This window comes from Eumetopias jubatus, unplaced genomic scaffold (assembly GCF_037043125.1).
Source record: "Eumetopias jubatus isolate StellerSeaLion01/CBP00866 unplaced genomic scaffold, mEumJub1_p1.0 scaffold_3, whole genome shotgun sequence".
NCBI lineage: Eukaryota > Metazoa > Chordata > Mammalia > Carnivora > Otariidae > Eumetopias > Eumetopias jubatus.
Window position 1 is genome coordinate 146,470,338 of NW_028274809.1, and position 10,277 is coordinate 146,480,614.

General features: G+C 34.5%; 1 pseudogene; it reads left to right on the forward strand.

The window, feature by feature from the left end:
• Window positions 1–3,122: 3,122 nt before the first annotated feature.
• LOC114212229 (low molecular weight phosphotyrosine protein phosphatase pseudogene) lies at window positions 3,123–3,772 on the forward strand (annotated as a pseudogene).
• Window positions 3,773–10,277: the final 6,505 nt, after the last annotated feature.

Genomic DNA, 10,277 nt, shown 5'->3' on the forward strand with positions numbered 1-10,277 from the left:
ATCACCATACATTACATCATTAGTTTTTTGATATAGTGTTCCATGATTCATTGTTTGCATATAACACCATATAACACCCAGTGCTCCATTCAGTTAGAAATGGAAGCATCAACACTAAATACAATATACTGCATGAACATTACAATGCCTCTTAAAGTATTAAGAGAGGCAAAATGCTACACCTTGAAATATGTGGATCTCAGAAAATCTGATTTTTATATTTTGGAGTCATAGAGAAAGTACCTGTAAATGACAATTAGGCAAATTTTTATGGAAGATAAGAAATAAATACCTCTTCTAGATTTTACTGTTCCTGAAGTTGATTTATCTCACTGAAAATGAGGAATAAGAATAAAAAAAGTAAAGTATGTGTTTTGAGGTACTTTTCGTGAATTTTTACTTTTATTCATCTGAAGATTTATTTTTCCTGTCGAATTCAATTACAGTGGTGCTAGTTGGAAACACCATTGATTCTATATTCTATGTATGACTTAGGAGGGAAGATGTCAGCTCATGGATCAAAGTTTATGCTGTGAGGTGCTGGATGAAGAAATTGATGGTAGACAGACTCTCTAAAAGTCTGTGATGTGCAAGTCCCTGACCTAAGTCTCATCCTAAAAGCTCTTTACCTAAAATTATCTTCCGGTGATCTCTTATGTAATAATTCTGGTTTGTTGCAACAACTCATAAATGGAAATACCTAGAACTCAGATAATGCTGTGTATTACCAGAACAGTGAAAAGTAAATTGTATTTATCAACTGATTCATTTATAGAAATGAAGAAAATGTGCAAGAGTATCAAAGGCTGTAGGTGTTTTGATGTATTAAAATATGTGCTTAATATGATACTAACTTCAAACAAGAGGGATTTCCTGAACTGATCACTGAAAATGTGCTTCCAAAAAATGTTTCAGTCTAAAATAGCCAATACTTAATTGAAATATGCTGTTGGGTCAATACAAAACATTTGAATTCATACCTAATGGGTCTTTTCCTGTTATGTAAAATTTCTCACTGAATTCTCATGTTAATATGATAATCATAGCATATGACACAGGTTCTTTTTGCACTAATTGTAGCAGGAAGAGAATTTGCACATTGCATTTAACCAAACAGTTATGTTGCAAAGGAAGAATGTGCCAACTTATTTGAAATGATTTATTGATGAATTATTTGTAGGATAAAGAGTGCTCTGAGAATGAATTCCCCAGCATATCAAAGCCAAAACTCCATTACTGATGTTTGTGATATACTCAGTAAGCAAAGATTTCCCCACCAGCAATGTTACATCCATCTTTATAAACAATTTTAGACACCAGAATACAGGTATCATTCATTATATAGTCCCCTGATTGCTTTAAAGTGTTTTTAAAATACTAGTAACATGGATAGGAGCAATGTAAAATGTATTGAGATGTAGTGTTAACGAATATACCCATAAATTTGGTGTTACCAGTTTGTTGATAAATGTGCGGCAGTCTACTTAAGGTAACCTATGTATATTTACAAACAAAGCAAGCTTACTATAGAAACAAAAATATTATGATGCATTTGTGATTGACAGTTATTTTGAAATATTTTTCATTGATTCATAATTCCAAACATGATTTTTAAAAGATTTTTTTTTTGTTTAAGAGAGAGAGAGAGAAACTGCACAAGTCAGGGAGGAGCAGAGGCCTAGGAACAAGCAGACTCCGTGCTGAGCCTGAAGCCTGATGTGGGGCTCGATCTCATGACCCTGAGATCATGACCTGAGCCAAAATCAAGGGTTGAATGTTCAACCAAGTCGCCCTAGTGCCCCAAAATGCTGATTTTTTTAAAGAAGGATAGTAAAGATAGAAAAGAAAGGACACATAATATGAAAATGAGAGTCTAAGATGGTATTTGTTTCTAATTTCTTTCAACTGATTATAAATAATAGGCAGATTTTTCAAGAAAAATAATATTTCCTAAAGGAGGAAATAATCTTTGAACTTTCAGCCTTTAAACCGATTAGTCTTCTAAAATGCAAATATCCTGAGCACTGATGAATCTAAATAGATCTCAAAAGTGTCCCAGTTTGACACAGGAATGTGTGAAAGACACAGGGAATATCTATTCAGCATAGAATTCAAACTTTTGGTGACTCTTAAGATAGTAATCCTAGTGTATTAGATATTGACTTAAGTGGTTCACAAAGCTTAGAGTACAGTCCAACCTATCAATTCTGTTTAGAGAAAATCGAGTACAAAATTCTGTACAAGATTCTTCTTATAAAGTAAGGTCAGATGGGGAGCATCAGAGGAATGTTGCAGAATGATTATGGTGCCGTGGAAAAGGGAGAAAAAGAATGTTTAAATTACTAGAGAACTTAAAATTATCACTTAACATTTCCTTCCATCTAAATGACAAAAGACATTCTCTAAAGCCAGGCAAATTTGACCACCAATATCAGATAAAAAATGAGAAGAATATTATCCATAGTTCAGAAAAATTTAAAAATGTCTAAATGACTCAGTGAAAATGGGATCAGATTAAGTATTGATCTTACTTTCCAACAGTACAGGAATAGGAGGTTCTTGCTCAGGAAATAAAAATGCCTAAGCATAGAATCCAATGCTGTTAAATATGAGTAACACTGTCATGGACAATCAGTGAAGAAAATCAAATGACTTCAGGAACCATGACCATACTCTACATCAGTAGTCCTCAGATTGTGGCATGTGTCAGAATTATGTTAGATTGCCCCAACTGGCAATCTGAGCTTCTTCAGTTGGTCTGGGGTGGTACTGTGAGAACTTGCATTCCTAACAAATTGCCAGGTGATGGCACTGCTACTGGTCTGGAAACCACAATAAGGGAGCCATTTCTCCCTGACTCATAGGAGCAGGCAGTGATATTTGCTTCACCTGGTAAAGGTGTCACTCTGACTAATATAGAAATGTAGTTGCTACACACTTCTGAAAAGAGAGTGTAAACTATGGAATAGACTGCTTCCTGTACTTGAATCCCTCTCTGATTTTTTACTAACTGTGACATTGGGAAAGTTACTTTAAGTTCTCAAGCTTTTTCTGTATTCTTCTATTACGTGCTGATAAAAATACTCCCTACAGGCGCTCAGCGGGCACCTGGGTGTGCGCGCAGGAAGATGGCTGAGCAGGTGCCGAAGTCTGTGCTCTTCGTGTGTCTGGGTAACATCTGTCGGTCACCCATTGCAGAAGCAGTTTTCAGAAAACTTGTAACTGATCAAAAGCTTTCAGATCATTGGAGGATAGACAGTGCAGTGACATCCACGTATGAAATAGGAAACCCTCCTGATTATCGAGGGCAGAGTTGCATGGAGAAGCATGGTATCCCCATGAATCACACTGCCCGGAAGGTTACCAAGGAAGAATTTGCCACATTTGATTATATACTGTGTATGGATGAAAGCAATCTGAGAGACTTGAATAGAAAAAGTAATCAAATTAAAAACTGCAAAGCTAAAATTGACCTACTTGGGAGCTATGATCCACAAAATCAACTCATTATTGAAGCCCCTATTATGGGAATGAGTCTGACTTTGAGACTGTTTACCAGCAGTGTGTGAGGTGCTGCAGAGCCTTCCTGGAGAAGGCCCGCTAATGTCACGCCCGTTCTCCCCACAGCCCCCGGCTGGGCCCCACAGGCTCTGCTGTGAGGCCGCAACTGTTTCTTCAGTTGACCCTCGGTTTCTTACCTTAAATAATTGTAGATGGAAATCAGTTATTGTATCTGACAGACAAATAAATAAAAATGTTTCATCCAAAAAAAAAAAAAAACTCTCCACAACTAAGGCTACAGTTATAATTGAGATCATCTTAGCACAATGGCCAGACCAAAACTGGTATTTAATAGTCGGTATTTTCATTATTAAAGGTGGCTATATTATCATTGCTTTATAATACAATAACCCAACTAATCTTGGTCCACAGAACAAACAGAAAAATAAACATACTACTCAGAATTTCCCAGAAAATTCACAATTTCCATAGAAATTTGTTCCCATTTTCTTTCATTGCTTGTAGTTCTGCCCTCACACAGACCCCTTCCAGTTTTCAGCAGCAGGAAGAAAATATGACTTAAAGAACTTCATCTAGTGGTATCCACATTTAAAACATCAGGTAAAATAGAAACAAGCAAACCAATAAAGTTTCTCACTATGTATTTTTTTCCCTACTCTCCATGAGGAATTCAAACATATACCTTTTCATAAATAAAATTACATGGAATGGAAACTTATCTTTTCTCTTACCTATTTGCATAAAATATTTGAATACTAAAATAAAATAGTCTTGACATCCCTTTGTTTCTCATCTTTAAAGATTAGCAGTAAAAAACAGTAGTTCCTTGCATGTACATCTAGTCAGCAACTGAAACAATAGCATCTGCCTTCGGCTCAGTTTATGATCCCAGGGTCCTGGGATCGAGCCCCACATCGGGCTCCCTGCTCGGCAGGAAGTCTGCTTCTCCCTCTCCCTCTCCCCCTGCTTGTGTTCCTGCTCTCTCTCTCTCTCTCTGTCAAATAAATAAATAAAATATTAAAAAAAACTCATTTAGCCTATTTTTATCTCTACTTATTCTACAATATTCAATTTTTTGCTTCTTTTTCATCCTATTTACATACTTTAAAACTTTAATCATTCTCTTGTCAATATCAGCTTTCTTGCCCTACTTTGAACTTATCCTTGAACTTCTAAACACTATTTAGAAAATATATATATGTATATATATAAATATATACATAAATATATACATATTTATATACATATATATACATTACTAAAGATTGAGAACATTAGAAATTTTGGTCTGTTAAATTAGCCACCAATATTACCCAGAAATTCTATATATCCATTGATAGTCCATGCTTTAATTTAATATAGCATAGATTGCAATATTTCTCCGTTACTCTCTAGTCCTACTTCACTACCTTTATCCTAACTTTTATCAAAAAAGAAATCCCTGTGTCTCATCACTAAACTTGCAACCCTACCTACACATTTCTTCTTCCCTTATATTACAATGAAAAGACATATCACAAACTAAGGCTAATCCTTCCCCCAAAAATGGATCCCAATTTGTTACTCTTTCCCAAGGACACACATATGTTATTTTAGCTATCCTCCATGTCTCCAGATTCCCTACTGACAGTTCCATAACATTAAATACACTCACATCTTTCCCATCCAAAAATGAATATCCTCCATATATGGAAACACACACACACACACAGTATCTCAGGACTTCACATACTTTTGAGCTAATGCCTTTTACCCTCCCTTTGACTTCTCATTTGGTCTTCAACCCACTTCAGTGAGGTTTCTAGCCCCGCCACTAGACCAAGGCCTCTCTAACCAATATCATCTACGACTTAGCTGTCTTTAAATAAATATTATGCATGTTTTGGTTCTGAATGTGCTTAACTCTATTGAAGTACTTCAAAGCACAAAAACTTTTTTCTTGAAAAGATTTCTACTCTAGGACTTAAACACTTCGACTTCAGAAATGCAATTACAACTGAAATAGATCTATGTAACAAAACAGCATATATTAAATAGGATGAGGTATTTATTCATTCACCCATTTATTCCATAAGTATTTATTGAACATATGCAATAGCACAAGAACTGGATTAGTTGATCAGATTACAATTTATGCTTATGACAAATGCAAAAATTATTAAATCATAATCATGGTGTAAGTGGAAAAAATGAAAATAGAGCCTAATACAAGACTACATAACTGAACTAATTATTTTGAGGAACCATACAGGGCTTCTCAGAGCCCTGGAGGAGGTGCCAGAGTTAATTCAGTAAAGGAAGGAACATGAACAACATAAACAGAGGTTTTGAGGGGAAGTTAGCTAGAGGAGCTAGAGGAACTGAAAGCAGGCCAGTAACATTGGGATATATAAGCAAGAAGACTGACTTGAGATGAGACTGGAGAATTAGGTAGTGTCTTGTTTATTCAGAGTCTTGTAGAGCTAGTGATTTGGTACTTTATAGTATGAAGTTGCAATAAAACTGTGAGTTAAGAATAATGGGAGTTCTCCTTTGGAAGGGAAGACTAAAGAGATTCACTGCCTTTGTGACATTGAAGGTGGTCCTTACAGATTTTTGCAGGCAGAAAAGGGTGATAATTGATGTCATTCCAGGACACAGAAGTGTCATAAGCAAAGAAATCAAGAAGAAAAGGGTAATAATTGCTTAGTGGAAGTATGATCTCATACTCTTTAAAACTGGTATTCTGCCAATGGGACATTATAACCACTTTCTGTGTTCTGTACAGGAAAACATAATTAGTCTTTAGATTACACTTCTCTTTATTCTGGGAAAGATCTGAGCAGTGAGCTGTTAGTCACCAGATACAAAGCAAACACCTACCCATTCCTTTAGGAAAAAAATCCAAAATGAAAGATATTTCAGATTATATGTTAAATGCTATTTTATAATTAAAATTGGATGCATACCAGACTTTTCACCACTTCACCTAATACCAGAGATGAGTCCTCACTAACATCTGGATGACAAGTGATCCAATTACTGTTTTAGACCTTGCTTCCCGGGACCATTTTAATACCAACTGTCTTGGGTGAGGTTTTCATAGAGCACATGCCAAACCAAAGCTTAAGGTGTGAGTGATACATTAAGGAAGTGTTCTCAGGAGAAACCAGTTGGAGACTGGGGGGACTTGAACAAGGAAGGAGAGGAAGCCAGGGAAGCCTGTAATTTCAAGTTAGGTCCCAGACTCAGCCTGATCCTGCAAGGAGCCCTGGAGAATAAATTTTCCTTATACATCAGAGCAAAGAGCTGGGTTTTGTACTTTCCTGTTCAGTGGAGGAGTGAACCTAAAACTCCTAGCATTTTTATTTATTTTTTTATAAGAGATTGAACAGCATTTTAGGGTAAAATCTAACACTAGATACTAGTTGCTGGCCCAAATGTTATTTCCATAAAATAGAATCCCATATAATAAAAAGTCCTTCCAAATTGTATTCAGCTTTCAAGTTCGGGTAGCCGATTGACCATACATATGTGTATTTTCCCTTTTAAATTTCTATTACTATGACAACAAAAGAGTACATGTGACAAATTTTTAATGATACAAAGGCTAAGAGAATGGGCTATTGGTTAAGCAGAATTTTTTATAATTTTCTGGGATACAGCAAGCTAATAGATTTGTCATTAAATATACACCTGAGTTGAATTCCAAATATGTACTGAAGAAAACAAAAAATGTGTGGTTTATTCTGCCAGGTGGAAGAATGGGGATTCTTCAAGCTTAGAGTTTGTAGACAAGTTTTAGGAGAATTATTAATCAAGGACACTTCATGGAAAACCTGATTCAATTAATCCCATCCCTACTTGGCTCATCTGCCCACAAGCAAAGGCCATTTACAAGACTGTTTGCATTTAAGCAAAGAAAGAAAGAAAAAGAAAGAAAGAAAGGTTCTTTCTGAATAGATTGCATAATTTGTCTTAGAAGGGCTAGTTCTAAAAGTGGTGGAAATGTCAAAGAAAAAAGGGATATGTGTCTATAAATTAAATTCCAAATTTCTAAATCTCTTTTTTAGAGAGTCCATATATACTGTCACAAGTAGCTAAATCAACAGTTAGAGGTGGAATCACTTCAAAAATTTATTTAACAAAGTGGAACTTACCTATAAGTCATTAGGAGAAAGAGAGAGACAGAGAAAGAGAGTGAGGAAGAGAATTTACTATCAATCCATAAATAGTGCATAGTACTAAAGAGTACTTCCCCAAGTGAGTATTTAAAGCCAGACAGAAAATTGTTTCTCTCTCATTGTCAGTTCCCTTGTGACTCTCGTGTCTCCCTATCCTTTGTGAGTCCAGTATTTACAGGAGATGTAATTTGTAATTAAAATAAATGGAACCCAGATAAAAACCACCTACTTGATATGCTGCTTTTTTCCAGGGAAACCAGTATTTTCCAAAGCAGAGGGGGACGAAAAAGGCCATTATGAAATATCTAAAAATTTTAATTATGGTCTCTTAAATGTTAATTACTCTAGAGAGTTGGCAAGAAAAATTTTGACTATATGAAACTTTTATCTAGGATGGTTTAACACTTTCCTCAAGATTCTAACAATACCACTGTATTAAGTATATTGTTTAAGGTATTCTGTGATGATGGAAATGTTTTATTGCTGGCTTTCCAGTTGGATAGCATCTTGCCATATATGGCTAGTGAGCACTTGAAATAAGGCTATTGTGACTAGGAAGTTGAATTTTAACAAAATGAATTTGAACTGATGTGAGTTTAAATAGCTATATGTGACTAGTGACTACTGTGTTGGGTAGGTGGTTTTAGAATACTAAAAAGTGAATGCTGATATAATAAAAATGACTACATTTGAGAATTAAAAAGAGTATATGAGACGGGAAAAGAAACTTACTTTTTCCTTCAATATCATTCGGTACTTTTCCAGCATTCAAATTTATTTTCTGTTATAATATCTTATAAATAAAGCATGCATTTTCTAAATTTCTCCACGTGAGACACTTTTCACACATTATCTCTTTGATCACCTAGACAATATGTATGATTTATATTGTTACTTCTATCTCACGTATAAATGTGCTTAATAACTTTAACCTTAGGCAGGCACTTTTGGAACTGCAGCAGATGATACTACCTAGTGAAATATCTGGGACATGGGAATTATTCAGAAATTGGCTTTTGTGAATGAGTGAATGATATATGATATAAAGAAGTTTGCATTTGGAGGGTAAACAGCTGTAAATTTGCAATACAATATATAAATGCACATCCATCTCTTTTTGATGCCATAGAACATACTTTTTCTTTATTAATATATATCCTTCCATAGTGGAAAAAATAGCAACCTGACCTTGGGTCAAGTTAATAACGAGTCTCTCTTACAGACATTCTCCTTGACTATAGGTGAGGATGGGAATACAGAAATGGGAAGTTTGAGATGAGAACACTTTATAAATTTAAAAAGCCTCAAAAACTGCCTAAGAAACAGGGAAGGTATAGTGGATTGGAATAGATATTACATAATAGACATTACAAAGATATACATAATATGGATTGTATAATACAGAATAGATATTGCATAATATAAATAATAGGTTGTAATAATTCTTCAATTAATTCAAAGTTTGGAACACTGTAACATGGTTATTTGGAACATGGACATTTGCTGGTTAGGTACAGGTATATCAGGAAAAAAAAATGCCTATATCTCTCAATATGTGATCTTGGATTTTTACACTGATATTGTGCTAACCTTTTAACCTTATATTACTGAACTGTAAATTTAAATCTGATTTGTAGCTCCTTGATATTTCAGTATATTTTTCAGCTTTGGTTTTAAGATTCCCCTTATATTAAATATATCTGTCATAGATACTGTCACTGGGCATAATAGCCTCTTTATTTTAAAAATGAATCAAACTGTATTATTTGCTCATATCTCGTAACATATCTCATTTCCTTTCTGCTTCTCTGTTTTTAGTGATTTTCAAGGCTGACAATTTAAGATAATAAGTTATTTTAGTTAAAAGCCTGTTTACTATATTTTTTTGAATCAAGGTGATCGAGGATGTCATGGATGACTTTTCAATATGAAGCAAATTCAATACTAGTGATAGAGAGCTATGCGTTGGTGTCATGCTGGAAGTCTGCTGTAATTCTCTGTGCAACTCTGTATATGATCACTGATCTTTTTGTTCTGTTTCCTGGATATTGCTAATGTTTATGGAACTGCACTAGATGACAGTAAATTGATCTGGACTGAAATTATTTTTCACTCTTTTCTCTGCTTCTGAAAATGATGCTTATTCTTCAAAGCATGACTATGTTACTACTAGTCTTTATTCTCTCAGTATTCTATTAACATAATCATTTTTCATTGCAAACATATTATTATTGAGAATAATAACAGTTATTGAAAAAATGTCTACTATATATTAACCATCTAATGCACATCAGAATCTAGATTAAGTACTTTGATGTGCATGTGTGCATATATACACACATATACGCAAGTAATTTGTATGTATATAGAAATATATGTAAAAGATAAGGGCCCCATACTGCTTTTTTGTGGACCTAACCATCTTCCATCCATAGTGCATGGAAAACACTAATATGTTCTCCATTTCCATGATTTTGGCATTTCACGAATGTTTCTCATATATATTATATTCACTTAAACTCAAAGTAATATTCTGAGGTAATTTTATGTAGTCTATTTCAAGTGATAAAACTGAGTTTTAAGGGATGCCTG